Source organism: Nomascus leucogenys, chromosome 14, assembly GCF_006542625.1.
Source record: "Nomascus leucogenys isolate Asia chromosome 14, Asia_NLE_v1, whole genome shotgun sequence".
Lineage (NCBI taxonomy): Eukaryota > Metazoa > Chordata > Mammalia > Primates > Hylobatidae > Nomascus > Nomascus leucogenys.
In genome coordinates this window covers 48353691-48371603 of record NC_044394.1, presented here as the reverse complement: position 1 = coordinate 48371603, position 17913 = coordinate 48353691, and the positions used below count along the sequence as shown (strand labels likewise).

Below are 17913 nucleotides of genomic sequence, written 5' to 3'. Positions count from 1 at the left end.
TACTGCCAATGTACACACCAAGAAGCTGAGAGTCAGAATGATTAAATACCTTGGTTCAAAGTCGCCCAGTGGCAGAGCTTGGGGGCAGAGGCCGGTTTAACTTTAACCCCTACACTGCATTATTATAATTCTAGGTGAAATGTATGAATCCTGCAAAAGAGGACAAAAGAAGCACTCTGGGGATTAGATGAGCTCTCGGGTGCAGGCCGAGTTCAGGGAAGAGTTTTCCTTGGAGCAAAACTATTTTGAATGGCATCACTCTCTCCTCCAGCTACTGTCAAGCATGCTCTTCCTCCCTGCAGTACTGTCTTGGTTAATGCCATGAGCGACACCCAGAGCCAACTGACTACCCAGCTAAGACTGTGTGAGCTTTCACTCCTCCCTCTCCCTTACTGCCCCAGATCCAGCATCAGTCACAGCAACAGCTATCTGTCTCCTCCATCCTCTCCAACTCTTTTATTTACTAATTCAGAAAAGTACTGAGCACTCACCCTGTGCTAGTCTAGTGTACAGACTAGGCAGGTGTATAAGTGTCGAATCAGAACAGAGGTCGCTCCTGGTCTCTTTGAGCTCTGTTCCTGCCTTCATCCAGGCCTTTCTCTCTCCCCAGGATGGTGAAATAGTTATCTTTGCCCATCTCCCATCTTCAGGCTGTCACTCCTACAATTCATCCATTCTTTGGCACTAAGGAGGTGCTCAATGAGTATAGAATGAATAAATGTGTAAATGAATGAACCTCCCATAGTGACCCCAGAATCTTTATGAAAGGTAGTTCTAATTATGTCACTCTTCTCAGAAGCTTTTAGAGGTGCCTATTTTCTCCAGCACGCAGTCTCCATTTCTTAGCCTGATGGTCAAGACTTTTCATAATTTGGATCAAGTCAGCCTAAACTGGATGCTCATCTAAGCCAAATTACTCACCCTTTCCTTATGTGTGTCATATATATATTTTTTTGCCTCCACCTACTGGCAGAGACAGTGCTCACCAAAGCCCATCCTGTGCCTCCTGCATTTTCCAGCCTCCCTTCCAGGCCAGGTGAAGGCTGAGTGACGGGTTCTGGCAAGTGGACTCCCCGCATGATGCAGGACTCCCAAAAAATCAGACATTGCATAAGCAAAAGGAGAAGCCACCAAGATATTCCAAGTCTATACATCACCAAGGCAGGGCCTTACTCTCTCCTGACTAATCCACACATCCTTGCTTCTGCCTAGAGAGATTTTCCTCTCTTCCTGGCCAGTTGATTTCAAGTTTCAACTGCAACATAACCTTGCTGGGGAGGCCTACCCTGACCAGGAGTCAGTCACTCCCACCTCTCTCAACTCTCAGGGCTCTGTTATCACCTCCATTTACACACAGAGTGCAGGCCACCTGGTAGGTTGCACAAGGGTTTCTCTGCCACACTACACTGTGAGATCCCAGAGGGCAGGGACTGTGTCTGTTTAAAATTTTGTTTCTCCCACCAGACTGAGCCTTGTCCTTTGTACTCAGAAATATTCAGGGTGTTACCAAAATGCATTAGGTCAGAGAGAAAACTGTTTACGCCCTGGCCTCAGTGTATGTAACTGAGAGATAGAGAAAAAAGCATGGCCCATCTCAACCTTGAGGCCACAGTGGTTGGTAGGGGATTAGCAGGGGTTTCAGGTGAGCAGGACGCTGTGGGAATGGGGGAGGAAGGGGAGGTCGGGACGGAGAAGGGTTCTGGAACCTGGTCACTGCCGTCCCCGCCCCACTCCTTAGGGAAACTAGCGGCCAGAGCTGGAAAGAGCCTGAGTAGCTTCCAACTGTTTACCTTCTGGGTACCATGGCGACTGGAGACTGGTCGCCATGGCAACCTCAATATTAATCAGAGGCAGCCACCACTAGCAGATAGTGAATGAGGACAGAAAAGGCATAGAAACAGGAGCATCAAAGGCAAGTGCACACGCAGTCACGTCCAAAGTCCCAGCTAAAGTGATTAAGATCCTGCTTCCACCAGCCATTCACCCCAAGAGCCACCGCTCCTCCCCTCCGGGCATCTACACAGGAGGAGGCCCCTCTCTGTGGCTGAACCGAGGCTGAAGAGGAAGTGCGGTGTCTGGGCATTGGTGCGAAGCAGGGGGAGTTCGTGTCCTTCCCCCTACCCCAAAGAACGCAAAGAAGCTCCCACCAGCTCAGTGAAATCCCATCTGGGTCCTCTGACCTGGCCGACTTTTCTACAATTGGGACTCTGGCGTAGAAGACTCAGTTGGTGGATAGCACGCACGAGTGACCATCTCTCCTCTCCTGGCCCAACCACCTACGTCCCCCATGAATTCTCAGCGTGAACGCACGCTGTACGTTGGACTCCGTGCCCAGACAGCAATATTCTTGCTGGTTTTCATGAATGAAAGTGTGTGTGTGTTGGGGGGAGGGGGTGGCGGACAGTGCATAATGTTAGGGGCACCGAGCTGTCCACTCCGGGATGGAGTCTGAACCCGGGTGGGTGCCATTCCCGCTGACCCCAGCCTCGCCTCTTTGGAAGATGTGATGGGGAGCGTCTGCCGTCGGAGTGCCGGGCTTCGCTGCAAGAGACTTCTCCCGCCAGCTTCCGGCGAGGCCCGAGCCGGCGGACTGCGTGTCAGAGGAACCCAGTTCAGGCCGCAGAGGCCGGGGCGCCGGCTCCGGGTCCTCTAGGTTCCAGCGCCATTCATCCTCCGCCACGCGCCGCGCCAGCCAGAGACGCCCGCTGCAGAGTGCCGAAGTTAAAGTCCCAGCGGCGCCGCTCAGTAGGGAGATTACACGAGGAGAAAAATGAATCACCCGGCCTGGGGTTGCGGGACTGTGAGGGCCTGCGCGCCCAGGCCCCCAGGGGCGTCGGGAGGGGCCGGGGACTGAGCTGAGGAGAAAAGCCTGACGGCTGGGAGCCCGGCGCCTTTATCCGGTTAGGGGATTGCAGAGGATCAGAGAGCCCGCCGCCCCTTCTCCTCCATCACCGAGCACTAAGCCCCGGGCGTCCGAGATCCCGGGTGTGATTTTATCATTAAAAAAAGTAATCGCGCACTCCTAAAAGAATTTTAATTCTCGCCTCCTCCTCAGCACACCCTTCTCTTTGAATCCCCAAGGGTGAATAGTCCCCTGGGTTGGGGGGCAGTCCTTCGCCGCTGCCTTCCCCCGGCCCTGCTCCCTCCAGGCCACTGACTCAACTTCCCCCGGCGCGGCGCGGACTCCAGGAGACGCGGCGCCCGCCCCCGACTTGGAGCCGGGGAAGTGGGTCCTTCCCGGACTGGCGGTCCTGGAGGCCCGGGGCGCGGCCTCCGGGGGCAGCATGACAGGAGGAAATGTATGGGGTGTGTTCGCGGCTGCAAGCCCTACCCGTCACCAGCGCGAGCCAGCCCTGCTCCTTCTGCCTCCCGCCCCGACGGCTCAGCGGGCTTGGCCCAGCGCGGCTGTGGGACGTGAGTAAAAGGGGTTGCGATCGGCTTGGGGAGCACAGGGAGGGCTTCCTGTCCTTTGAACTGGACTGGAGGGGTATGGGAGCCAGGGGGTGGGAGCCGAGGCCGTAGCCGGTCCCTTTTCACTTTCTCTCCAGCCCGCGGCCCGTTTCAGCACCGGGGGCTGCGGACAGCGCCGCGCCCGCCCCTGGAAGCGGCAGCATCCCTCCCCTGCGTGTGGTTCTCTAACTCACCTCCTTTCTGGGGTCTGCGCCCCCAGCACACCTCCCGGCGCCCCCCAAAATATTCCAGCTCAAGAGCCCCTAAAAATCCTTACCTTGCCAAAATTTGAGCTTCTCCGCGGCGCGCCAGGGTCTGCGGAGCGCCTCCTCCCTCGGCCTCCTAGGCGCAGCTCCGCTAGCTCCCTCCCGCGCGCTCCCGGCCCAGGACTCTGCTCGCGGACTACTGAAGGAGCCTGTGGCCTCTCTCTCCGTGGGAAAGTCAGGTGAGGCTCTGGAGCCTCAAAGGCGGTCCGAAAGAGGCAGAAGTCACTAGTTCAGATCCCCAACCCTCCCAGGGAGGATGGGGAGAGTCATGGGCAAGAAAGAAAACAAGTCCGTCGTTCCATTCTGGGTTCTCTCCTAACTGTGGGCGGCCACCCTGGACTCCTTCCTGGGATGTTTTGCTGGTAGTGTAATCCACACTGGATGAATAAGCAACAGAGATATGGGGTTTGAAGTTTAAAGGTGGGGACACACACACACACACACAAATTCTTGGACCCGTTTACCATCTTAGGGAAGATGTTAGAAACAAGTCTGTCTTTGGGACAATGTGTATTCTCCTTGCAGAGTTTTTGTTTCCTTCCATCACATTAGATAACATCAGATTTCCTGAACTAAAAATTAAAACCACCAATCCAGCTAGTAATTATTAACCTCTATTGAAGCCCAAGGAACTTAAACTCTTTTTGGAGAAAATAACTTTATTTACTAAAACTCATTTTCCTCCCAGAAGGTGTACGTCCAAGAACACACCTCTCCATGAAGGGTGAAGACCGAATCCTGCCTTTCCCTCACCAGCAATTGCATGCTCTGGTTCTGGATCGCAGACTTCCTTGCCTGGGACAAGGCTTGGACAGCCTCTTGGGTTCCGAGTTCTCATGACTGATACGCTCATGGGAAGAAACTCCACAAAAGCAGATCCCACCGCAGCCAGCTAACCAGAGCTTCTCTGAGGACTTGGAGTACATGGCATTTCCTAGCACACTTACCAAATCGCCTGTTAACTGAACACATTATCTTTAGAAGGCTTAAGTTCATCGAGTTCATGCAATACAGGAAGGGAGAGATGAAGCATATGTTTTTCACTGAAGAAATAAAGAATTAGAATGGCTCACACACACATGTGCATGTGTGCACACATGTCATGTCTTAAAGGGGGGAAGTAAAACCTAGACAAAATTTCCCCCAAAGAAAATCAGGCTTAGTCGTTCAGATTCAAGGGACTCTGGTAGTGGAAGAGCAAATAAATGGAAGTGGTGAAACAACAATGAAGCTGAAGCCACAGAAGTTGGAAGAGAGGAGAATTCTCATTTTATTATTTGGGCTTCTGAAAGGAACATGAAATTAATTCAACACAAGAAAATATAATAGATGAGACTTTGCCTCATTGAGGACTTCAGTACCCTTATTCCAGGGAATCTCCACATGCCTCAGTTACGAATCTCCACGTGCCTCAGTTACTATGTGCATTTTTTTTATAGTTCTCATTGTCAGGAAATGCTTTATTTCTTCTAATCTCATTAATTTATGCAACAAGTTAAAGCTGTTTCCTGCTGGCTTGTCCTCAGAGAAGACTGGAAGCAGATGATTATTTTCTTTGTCCAGAAACATTTCAGAGCTTCAAAAGAATCTTAAATCCTGATTTTGGAGAAAATAGTAGTGATCATGAGATCATTTTAAGGCACCATCCTGAAAAATCCCCTTGGACTTTGTTTCTGAAATGCACACCATTCCTAAGACTTGAAAGGGAAAACAAGACCTCACAGAATTAATCAAGAAATGGAGAAGTGTCTTGAGTCTGAAGAAATGAGATAGAGTGTTTAGCACAGAAATGGGCACATAGTTGGCCCCTAGGGAATGATGTATGTGGCAATAGTTATCACTGAAGAACTTTGGGTGTCTGAAAAGTGGAAACAGATGAACAGAGACTGGAAATGAATAGAAAGAGACTGAAGGGGATGTATCTGTGAATTTGCCTGCAAAACTCATTGAGCTGCAAGATCCTAGGCTGCCATGATGGAGGGTCCAGATTTGGCCCAATGCTCACTCAATGGAGTGGCCTCTGGGGACCTTTTCAATTATTGCTCAAGCTTCAACTGAGGCATGGTCGAGTGTGGAAGGCACAGCAAGATTTTGTGAAGATGCAGGATACAGCAACCTCTGAATAAATTAGTGGGATGCTCTAACAGGCCCGTGGCACTAAGAGACCAAGAAGCGCGATCCTCAGAAACCCAAAGTCTTTTGGTGTTTGGTAGAATAGGGAGACCACAGGAAGAAGAAAGCTATGGAGAAAGCACCATCTCCTCTTTCTGACAGAGCAGGTGAGAGTGGGAGGAAGGGGGTGGGGGCCAGGTGAATGCTAAGTTGCTTCAGCCTCAGCCAGGACACTAAGGAAGTGGGGAGGGGTCTGTGGGGAAAAGAGTAGCACCCGGGAGCTGAGGAAGTCTGGAGCCAGAGAGCCTGATGAGACCAATTCTATCCACCTGTGAATTCGGTGCCAGGAAATGAAAGGAAAATACCAGCCAGGCCCAGAAGGATTGAGTCTGAGCACAAGTGTATACATGTGTGGCTCGGGGGACTCCTCAATGATGTTTAGTTTTGTTTTTTAAATTTAGAAACAATATGATGGTCTATATAGTCTCCTGGGATTTGCTTTTGTCAAGGAATATTAGGTTAGTAAGATTTGGTGATGTTGCTTGTAGCTATAGTTCATTTAGTTTCACTGTGTAAATAATTTGTTATTTATTTATTCTGTATGCATATTGTACACATTGCTTTAAAAATAGGGGCGGGAGGAACTAAATTTTTTATTCTAATTTTGTAAAATCTTCCCAGTCCAAACAAATTTTAGATGTACTAGGGACCTGATATTTTATAGTCAGGGTTGAAAGGCACACAAATAGTGCCCATATGTAGGCAACAGGACTGCTGTCTCTGCTGGGGGCCATATGGTGTCCAGTGTGTTAAAGAACACACAATCTCATAAGTAGATAAGCCAGACTAACCGACGATACACAGAAATGAAAACAGATAAACCCAGTTATCAGCAAGGAGGGATGTGTGAACTTGCTTTGGCAGATGGTCTAGATCTTTGGCAAATAACAAGGCAATTTGTAGGAATGGATTTTGGGAAATAAAATATTTATGAGGAGACAGGCAAGGTTTACATGAAAAGCAAGGATGCCTCAGTTTTCCCTGCAGGAATTCTGTCAGTCAGTGCAAAATTGCGGGACGGGGAAGCCCCAAGCTGGGGAAAAGCAGTTATTTTCTGTCTTTAAAGCCCACTTTGCCTGCTTCCTTCTCAGGCAATGAAGATGATGACATCTATTTTTCTCACCTACCTAGCAGTTGGAAGAATAGAAGGAAAATTAAATTAAATGAATGAACAAGATTTGAAGAGTTAAAAATTCTAACCAAATACCATTAAGAGCTTGAGGAGGACTGTGGGACCATAGGATCTAATCTATCTTGTCCCCTGGGGACTCCCTGTCTCTTTCAGGTCAGCTTTGCAAACAGTCGCTAGGTAGGGGCTGCCCTTAAGACCCCAGTGCCAGCCTTTCCACTCTCCAAATTTCTACTGTCTGACCATCAACGCCTGAAGTCCTACCATTGGAACGTCATCTCTCTATTTTCCAATTTGGATCCCTTTTAAATTGCCAATAACTCCATGAGATAGAGTGTGGATAAAGAATCAATTAAAAAGTTTTGGTAGGAAAAATTGAGGAGCACATTTGAGGATCCTGCAGGCCAGTGAGCGTGGCATGGGATGGGCACCATAGCAGGAGGTGGGTAAGATCGGGGGAAAGGGCACAGATGAGACCTTAAACACTGAGGGCAAGCTTGGCTCCGGTTACAAGTGAGCCTGGTCCTGGCCCAGGGAAATCACTTGAGCTTTTCTCCAAGCCTAAAGCCTTCATTTTCCACCCGCAAAAGAAGGACAATCACCTTTTTTAATTGCTAAGCTGGCACAAGTGTGCTGGATGCAAGGTTGTTTTTGTGGGTTGTGATGCGAACGGCATCAAAGTGCTCGCTAATAGGTGTGATATGCTCTGGGACTCAGTACTGCTCAGTTCGACATCATTATCACGGCCTTGGGTGAACATATGGAGTTTCCTGCATATTTTAATATGGATATGGAATTATAGAATGTATAGCTAACATGCACTCAGAATATATGGTGACTAAGGAGTGTAAATCAAAATCCAAAAAAATCTTGAGAGCCTTCAATGATGCATTAAATATACAGGCCAAGAAAAGACATAACAGGAACACATGTAAAGTTCTGTATCAGCGTCCAAAAAGTCAGCCCCCCAAGTACAGGAAGAGGAGACGTGGCTTACCAGACCTCGCTCGGTAAGATGTGAAGCCTCAGGGTGATGTGTCTCCACAAAAACTGGCAAAAAGCTAATGAGAAATAAGGCTGACTTAATAGAAGTATATCATGTAGAAGAGAGGTGAGTCTTGCTCAGCTCCTCTCTGTCAATGTACCTGGATTATTTTGATTTTAGTTGCCATATTTAAAAAAATTTACAGACATCACTATATTAGTCATAATATAACTTTAAAAATTAGCTGGGTGTGGTGGCTCATGCCTGTAATCGCAGCACTTTGGGAAACCACGGCAGGAGGATCGCTCAAGTCTGGGAGTTTGAGATTAGCCTAAGCAACATAAGGAAATCTCATCTCTACAAAAAATAAAGAATTAAAAATTATATATATATGTGGGCATGGTGGTGCACTTGTATTCCCAGCTACTTGGGAGGCTGAGATGGGAGGATTGCTTGAGTCCAGGAGGTCAAGGCTGCAGTGAGCCATGATCGTGCCACTGCACTCCAGCCTGGGTGACAGAGCAAGACCCTGTCAAAAATAAAAATAAAAATAAGAAAGTCAACCTAATAAATCAATTGTATATTTTCTGTTACTGTCTAGTTTTCATTCGCATGCACATATTGTTTTTCACAGGGATAGTAACAGTGATGTAAATATATAATTTTATTATTCTGCTTTTAATTAGGCTTTCTAGCTTGAGAAATAGCCTATTGTGCTGCATTAGTTTCCAGTGGTTTTTGGTCATGACCAAATCATTTGTCACTGACCGTAATCCTGGTGAAATGAATTACATAATTGATAGGGCGATTTACACCATTTTTGACCTTTTTTATGTACATTTAAATTAGTTCCCACTTTTTCACTTTTAAAAATGACTGCTGTAAACACATGCATCAAAACTTCCCCTATTTTTTGTAATTATTTCCTTCAGTTACAGTCTCAGTAGTAGGGTTACCCTAGGGATATGAATATCTGAATTCAAGAGAAGTTTAAACAATTTATATTGCTATTAGCCATTTACCAGTTCTACCGTATTTTATTTTTGCCAGCATTCTATTTTATTTTTTCAAATTTAATGCATAAACAGTATCCCATTACAGCTTTAATTTGCATCTCAACAAGAGGCAGTAAACTTGACAATTTTGTTATGTATATTTATTAAGTGTGTGTCCTGTTTATGAATCACCTATTCATGTCCTTTGCCCATTTACATTAAAGTTTTGATCTTCTTTCAGTTTTCATGAGCTTTTTGTCCAATACTGACAGAGGCTTTTTCCTGGTTTATATTATGAAAATATATTCTTTGGTTTGCTTGCCTTTTTATTTGAGTTCCGATAATATTTATTCCAGAGACTTGCAAATATTTGAAAGCCAAGAAATGCATACTTCTACTACATATATAATATCTACTCTCTTTTTGGTGGTCTTATGTGTTTTTATTTTTTATTTTTATTTTTTGAGACAGAGTCTCGCTCTGTCACCCAGGCTGGAGTGCAGTGGCGAGATCTCGGCTCACTGCAAGCTCCGCCTCCCGGGTTCACACCATTCTCCTGCCTCAGCCTCCCAAGTAGCTGTGACTACAGGCACCTGCCACCACGGCCGGACAATTTTTTTGTTTTGTATTTTTAGTAGAGATGGGGTTTCACCATGTTAGCCAGGATGGTCTCGATCTCCTGACCTTGTGATCCGCCCATCTTGGCCTCCCAAAGTGCTGGGATTACAGGTGTGAGCCACCACGCCTGGCCATGTGTTTTTATTCTTAATACAATTTAATACTCTTTAATACAATTAGGCTTATTTTGACATGAAGTCTAGACAGTTTCATTTGAAATTTCTTTAACTTTGAGCAAAGTTAAATTTAACATAGGAATCGGGTTCATCATCTATTAAAAAATGATTCTGCTTTTCACTTTCATTCCAGAATCTTCTAAAAGAATGTTGGGCATGTCAAATACTTGATTTCTTAGGAAACCTCATTCTTCAACCATGCCATGTCACTTATCAATTTGTTGTCTCCCAGTTCCAAATGTATCTTCAATACCTGCTCTGCAGTAATGGACAGAATTTCTTTGAGTATTACAGTGAGCATGACGTTAAGCTTTCTCAGCAGAGTATGCTGGAGTGGCACCGGAGCAGGAAGGGGCTCCCCTGCTGTTTCTGGTGACTGCAATATTGGCGAATGACACAGGTGGGAGAATGTCTGGTAGTGCTCCACCTTGGCCACATGCCTGGAACACAAGGTCCCTTCATGACTTCCCAGCTCCAGCCTGGTCTGGTGGTCATCTTTCTGCAGCTCTTGCAGCATGGACGCTGCATGCCACAGCCCTCCTGCCTGCACTGCTGCTCCAACTCCCTCTGCTTCCCTATGCCTGCTTCCCCCAGGCTTGCCTGCTGTGGCCTTCTGGTGCTGCAGCCCTTCTAACACAAACACCACAGCTCCAGGGCTCCTATTCACATGAGCGCCCATTTTCTCTGCACACCTGTGTGGCTGGCCACTGGTTGTGGCTTACTCAAACCCATCTGCACTCCAGGTGAGAGCTGCTTCCTACTTGCTCAGCAACTACAGACCAGCTCTGTTCTGTGCAAACCAGCACACTTCTCTGCCAATCATTGGGCTGCAACTATACTTGCTCCAACAAGGTCTGAATGCTAGCCTTGGAGAGGGGGGACCCCGTTCCAAGTTCATCCTTCTTTGGCTGCTCTCCTTCAGCCCTAGGGTGCCATCAAGGGTTCTCTTACATCTTATACTTCCCTTTTATCATAGTTTAATGATCTTCATATTAGCCTTCTCCTTTATAGTCACTTTGTTTTATAGTCACTGTGTGACTTCTGTCTCTTAATTAGACCCACACTGATATACCTGCCATGCGCTGAAGTATCCTTTACATTCTTATTTAGAGAGGGTTGGAAATCTTTTCTTAAAGGGCCAGACTGTACATATTTTAGGCTTCCAGGCCATATAGTTTCTGTCACAAAGTTCACTACCCATTCATGTTAAAAAACAAAACAAAACAAAACAAAAACACAAAATAAAACTCAGCAAATTAAGAACAGAATGGAACTTTCTCGGCTTCATAAAAGTCATCTTAGAAAAGCGTAAGAAAAGCTTGCAGTTAACATCATGCCTAATTTGAAGACTGAGATCAGCATAAGGTAAGGATGTTCACTTTAAATGCTTCTATTCAACATTGTACTGAAAGTCCTTGCCAGTGCAATATAGGAAAAAATAAAAGAAAAGGATTCCAAATGGTATAATGATGACAAAAAGATAACTATCATGATTCACAGGTAGCATGATTGTGTATGTAGAAAATCCTATGTAATCTACAAAAAATGAAACTAGAATATTGTTAATATACAAAACTCAATTGTGCTATGTTCTAACAACAAACAGTAGAAAATGAAATTTTGAAAATATCATTTACAATAGCATTAAATACATTAATTACTTAGGACTAAAACTGGCATTATATGCAAGGCTTGTGAAACATTGCAAGGAGAAATTAAAGAAGTCCTAAATAAATGGAAAGATTTATCATGTTATGACACATGTTTATAAAATCTCAATAATTTTAAAATATTGTCCTCCAAAATTGATCTGTTGATTCTATACAATCTCAATTAAAATTCTAACAGGCAATTTTTTTTTTTTGAGATGGAGTCTTGTGCTGTCGCCCAGGCTGCAGTGCAGCGGCGTGATCTCGGCTCATTGCAAGCTCCACCTCCTGGGTTCAAGCCATTCTCCTGCCTCATCCTCCCAAGTAGCTGGGACTACAGGTGCCAGCCATCATGCCCAGCTAATTTTTTTGTATTTTTAGTAGAGATGGGGTTTCACCGTGTTAGCCAGGATGGTCTCAATCTCCTGACCTCATGATCTGCCCACCTTGGCCTCCCAAAGCGCTGGGATTACAGGCTATGTTAAGAAGGAAATAGTAATTATAAAATTTTGTGGGGCTGGGCGCAGTGGCTCATGCCTGCAATCCCAGCACTTTGGGAGGCCGAGGCGGGCAGATCACAAGGTCAGGAGATCGAGACCATCCTGGCTAACACAGTGAAACCCCGTCTCTACTAAAAATACAAAAAATTAGCTGGGCGAGGTGGCGGGCGCCTGTAGTCCCAGCTACTCGAGAAGCTGAGGCAGGAGAATGGCGTGAACCCTGGGGGCGGAGCCTGCAGTGAGCCGAGATCGCGCCACTGCACTCCAGCCTGGGTGACAGCGAGACTCCATCTCAAAAAAAAAAAAAAAAAAAATTTGCAGAAATACAAAAGATCTACATTGGATAAAACAAGACTGAAAAAGAACAAAATTGGAGGATTTACACTACCTGATCTCAAAACTAATGATAAAGCTATAGTAATCAAAACAGTGTGGTATTGGCATAAGGAACAGGTTAGTGTAACAAAATGGAAATTTCAGAAAAAGAACATTGTATGTATGGCCAAATTATTTTTGATAAAGATACAAAGGCAATTCAGTGGGGAAAGGAAGTTCATCTTAAGAAGTGGTGCTGGGCCGGGCGTGGTGGCTCACGCCTGTAATCCCAGCTAATACGGTGAAACCCCGTCTCTACCAAAAAATACAAAAAATTAGCCAGGCAAGGTGGTGGGCACCTGTAGTCCCAGCTACGCGGGAGGCTGAGGCAGGAGAATGGCGTGAACCCCAGGGGGTGGAGCCTGTAGTGAGCCGAGATTGTGCCACTGCACTCCAGCCTGGGTGAAAAAGCGAGACCCATTCTCAAAAAAAAAAAAAAAAAAAAAAAAAAAGAAGTGGTGCTGGAACAACTGGATATGGTAAACAAAGATGAATCTCAATCTCTGTCTCGCTCCATAGAAAAAATTAATTGAAAATGGATGACAGACAGACCTAAGTATAAAAGTGAGAACCCTAACACTCTAGACACAAAAATCCAGAAATTTTCATGAGTTTAGAGAAGGCAGAATTCTCTTAGATGGACACAAAACGCACTAACCATAAAAAAACTCCCAATTATTACACTTAATCAAAATAAAAATTTCTTCTAATCAAAAGATACCATGAAGAAAATGAACAGAATAGTCTACAAAATAAATGCTATGTACCCTTCAAAAGTGTCAAAGTTGTGAAAGACAATAAGTGAGTAATTGACGGATAGATGAATAGATGGCTGGCTGGCTGGCTGGCTGGCTGGATGGATGGATGGATGGATGAATGGATAGACTGATTGATTGGCTGACTGACAAACTGTTCCAGATTAAGAGACTAAAGATAAATAAAAACTAAATGCAATGTGTGATCTTGGTCTGGATTTTTGGCCTTGGTAATTTTTTTTTCTTTTTTCTATACAGGACATTGTGGGACAATTGGTGAATTTTGAACAAGGTCTGCAGATTAGATAATAATATATCCATATTGGTGTACTGATTTTGATCACTGTACTATGGCTCAGTAAGAGAATGTCCTTGTTTTTAGAAAATATTCTTTGAGGTATTAGAGATAAAGGAACATTATCTCTGTCACTTAGTCTCAAATGGTTCAAAAAAAATTGGTGTTGTGGGCCAGGCACAGTGGCTCATGCTTGTAATCCCAGCACGTTGGGCGGCCAAGGCAGGCAGATCACGAGGTCAGGAGTTCCAGACCAGCCTGGCCAACATAGTGAAACCCCCTCTCTACTAAAAATACAAAAAACATTAGCTGGGCGTGGTGGCAGGCACCTGTAGTCCCAGCTATTTGGGAGGATGAGGCAGGAGAATCGCTTGAACCCAGGAGGCAGAGGTTGCAGTGAGCCGAGATGGCTCCACTGCACTCTAGCCTCGGTGACAGAGTGAGACTCCATCTCAAAAAAAAAAAAAAAAAAAAAAATTGGTGTGTGTATGTCTGTGTGTGTGTGCATCTATGAAAAGCAGAAACAAGGAGACTGACAAAGCCAACATAGCGAAATGTTAGCATTTATGGGTTCTGGCTGAAAGGTATTTGGAAATTCTTTGGATTATTTTTTGCAAGTCTTATTTTACTTTCTATTTCTGGAAGTCTTAAATTACTTCAAAATAAATGTTAATAAAGAAGAATGTGCAGATAATCCCCAGACACAGACAAAATATTCACAGTAAATATATTTGACAAGGGACTCATCTTCAAAGTATATAACATTTTTATGTAAATCAATAATAAAAAGAAAATCCAATTAACACTTTGGGAAAATATTTGAACAAACATTTCAGTAAAGAAGATATATGGATGGCAAACATACACATGAAAAGTACTCAACGTTATTATAGCAGTCGAAATGCTAATTACGAATTAGAAGTGCAAATTAAAGCAACAATGAGGTACTACTACCCATCCACAAGAGCGACTGGCAGCAGTAAACCTCGGGAGGATAAACAGCAACACATACATTGCTGCTGGGAATGGAAAATGGTTCAAACAGTTTGGAAAACTATTTGGAACTTTGTTACAAAGCTAAATGTGCACTTACAACATGAACCAGAATTTCGACTCCTAGGTATTTTCCCGAGAAAAATGAAAACATATGTCATCAAAATGGCTGTGCACAAATGTTCATAGCAGCTACATTTATAATAGCCCCAAACTAGAAATAGCCCAAATGCCTGTGGATAGATGAATGGACAGGCAGATTGTGATTTATTCAAACATGGAATAGTACTCAGCGATGAGACGGAAGGACTACTCATACATGCAACAATAGGGATGATTCTCAAAATCATTAAGTCAAGGCTGATAAGCCAGACACAAAAGCGTGCACACAGTGTGATTCCACGGAGCAAGAAGGAACTTTCTGCGATTAAGGCCATATTTTACATCTGGTATGGGGTGGTGGTGTCACAGGTGTATATGAATGTCAAAGTTCTTTGCACTAGGGATTTAACATTTATGCATTTAATTGGATGTAAATTACATATCTCTCGTTATAAATTGTACTAATATTTTTTTTAAATCAGTGACCACTAAAAAGGGGGGTGGGATGAGATGAAATTGTGGTGTTGGGATGTTTTTGGTGCCTACAGGTGAAGAAGGGTGGGAATTCATCCCCAGCATTGGGTCTCAACCTGTTCCTCTTCCACAACCCCAATCCTGAGAGTGTTGCCATGCTCCAAGAGTCATGGCCTCCTCCTATTTAAAATGCTTTACCAAAGACCTTGTTATGACAATGCCAACCTTCAAATAACTCAGGCCTCAAACCTTAGAGTCATCTTGGATGGACTCCTCTGTTTCTTTCTTTCTTTCTTTTTTTTTTTTTTTTGGAGATGGAGGTTTTCTTTGTTTCCCAGGCTGGAGTGCAGTGGTGCGATCTTGGCTCACTGCAACCTCCGCCTCCTGGGTTCAAGCAATTTTCCGGCCTCTATTTCTTTTATAACCCACATCCCCTCCTGTGGCAAATCTCACCTATTCTACCTTCAAAATAAATCCAGACTCTCATCACTTCTTGCCAACTCCACCGCTACCCTTTTGTCCAAGTCATCCACACATCCAGCTGAGGTCGTTGCAATTGCCTCCAAAATGGTTCCGCTGCCTGCTTCCACCCTTGCTCCATTGACTAGCTTCCTTGTTAATCCTCACACAGCCAGGCACACTTCTGCCTCAGGGCCTTTGCACCTGCTTTTCCTACTGTGTAGCAGTGTGGCTTCCTCCTTCACTTCCTTCACATCTTTGCTCATCTATCACTTTCTTAAGAAGGCATTTCCTGAATACCCCTACTCAAAATCTCAAGACCCCTCTCCCATCCCACCCACTCTCTCCATTGCTCTTTATCTGATATTTTGCATATTTAATTTATTTTTATTTTCTACCTCTTCCCACTAGTCTGCAAATGCCATGAGGAGAGAGATTTTTATCTCCTTTGTTTACTGTTATATTTCCCAGTGCCTAGAATAAAGTCAGGCACACAGAAGCAACTCAATAAATACCTGAGACATGCGTGAATCTTAGCTTTGGATACCGAGCTCTAGAAATACAAGTAGGGGAGAAGTTTTTCCCCACCACATAAATAATGGAGATAATATATGTCAAAGTCTCTTGAAAATCATAAACCAATAATCACATTTCAGTGAATGCTACTTAGAAAAAGTCATCATTTTCTGCCACCCATCTGTAACCACTTTACTCAATTATCACTCTCAGATGTTTACTGTCATGCCTCTTTCATGATGATGCTGAATGTTAACATTCCCTGGGTGAAGGGGCTAGGTCTAACTCCTTTGATATGATGATGAGGCGGCCTCAAGTACTGGGAGTGTTTGAAAGCTGCTGAGGAAGAGGGCATAATTTGTTTTTACCCTGCTGCTTTCTGGAGTAATGGGACAGAGTAATAAGAAGTCACAGGCTCCGAGAATTTCAGACCCTGGCATGGGGGGTTAGCTCATGAAGGAATGGTTTCCAGGGAACGTGATTCAGACCCTGTGGAATGGCTCACAGTTTATTATTCACAAGATCTAGGTGACATTTAAATCATGCAAATATATCCTGCTTCTCTGTGAGTGGACACAGCACACACATTTGCAGTGACAGAGCAATGAATCATGTATTTTAGAGGAGACAAGGGTGTTTTACATTTCCATGTGACTCTTTGTGAAGGGCAGCTTTTGCATTTTCCTTCTCCATTTGAATTCTGATGTCTAATCAAGTGGACAGATAAAGGAATTTATCTTTTTTTTCTGCCCCTTCTTCCCACCTTCCTTCTTTCCTTCATTCCTTCCACCTTTTCTTCTTTCAATCTTTATTCTTTCTTCCTCCTTCTTCTCCCTCTTTTTCATTTCATTTTTTTCTTTTTTTTTTTTTTTTTTTGAGACAAGGCCTGGCTTTGTTGCTCAAGCTGGGTTCACCCTCTTTGCTCCCCACCCCCACCCCTGCCATAGCGTCCACCTTCCCTGGGGATGAGGGCTTCTCTGCTGTTTTCCCCTGCCTGGTGTGAGCTCACATTCTCTGTGTGTTGCACAAGCCTCACAACCATCAGTTGTTACTGATGATTGTTTGGGTTGTCAAAGAAGAATGAGGAGAGGAGTCATAGGAGGTGGACTTGGAGGTTTGTTCAGGGTCACTGGCTGCAGCAAGTCTCCTCCCACGCAGCTGACTCCATTCCTCAGACCTACCCTCTGTACAGCATGGGTACTGACCAACTCATGGTTAAATGGTGAGTTTGACTTGCTGTCCACTAATGACCACCTTTTGCAATCAGGTCCCGACTGTCTGTCTAGCCGAAGCTCCTGCCCAGCAGATCCCCTGGGTTCCCTTGATATTGTGACAGGAGATGGTGAGTCTAGCAGGTTTGGATTATGCCTCCAGTTTATTAAAAGGCAGGTACAGAATTTTGCAGAACTATCAAACAGACAGGCAGTTCTGTGATTTTTGGAGAGCTAAGACATTGCCCGTTTCACAGAAAATTGCTTCTAACAATCCTACAGGGATAAAGCCTGCTTATTAATGTAGAGAGAGGTGCTGAGAAGACATGAGCCCTGGTGGTAATGATAGCCTACACATCCGTAGCACTTACTCGCTACTGCACAGTGTGCAAAGCACTTTTTAAGTCAACTCATTTGATTTTCATGACAGCGTAGGAGAAACAGAAGCACAGCTGAAGTGCCCACCATCAGTAGAGCTAGGCCGGCATCAGAGGTGGGTTCTTTTTTTTTTAATTTTCATTTATTTATTTGTATTATTATTATTATACTTTAAGTTCTAGGGTACATGTGCACAACGTGTGGGTTCTTAACCACACATTTAAACTGTTTCTCTGCTGTCTCTGTCACATCAGGAAGCTGGGCCTCCAAGCCCTTCTAGGACTCCGAATCCTCCCAGCAGACACCCAGGCAGAGGAGTGTGAGTTCTCAGCCCCTAGAAAGGTTGGTGATGTGGCTGTGAGGACCGCAATGCATTTAAATCTGTCTGCAGAGTCAGACACGCTCTGGCCTGGAA

The 17913-nt window shown here is 44.8% G+C and overlaps 1 protein-coding gene across 1 annotated transcript in view; it reads right to left on the bottom strand.

Moving 5' to 3' along the window:
• Positions 1–4101, bottom strand: part of CNGA3 (cyclic nucleotide gated channel subunit alpha 3) — a 52465-nt gene extending 48364 nt beyond the window's left edge. The window contains exon 1 of the mRNA XM_003279229.4: positions 3728–4101. The gene's annotated coding sequence lies outside the window, so the exon portion shown is untranslated. The remainder of the gene's footprint in view (positions 1–3727) is intronic.
• Positions 4102–17913: the final 13812 nt, after the last annotated feature.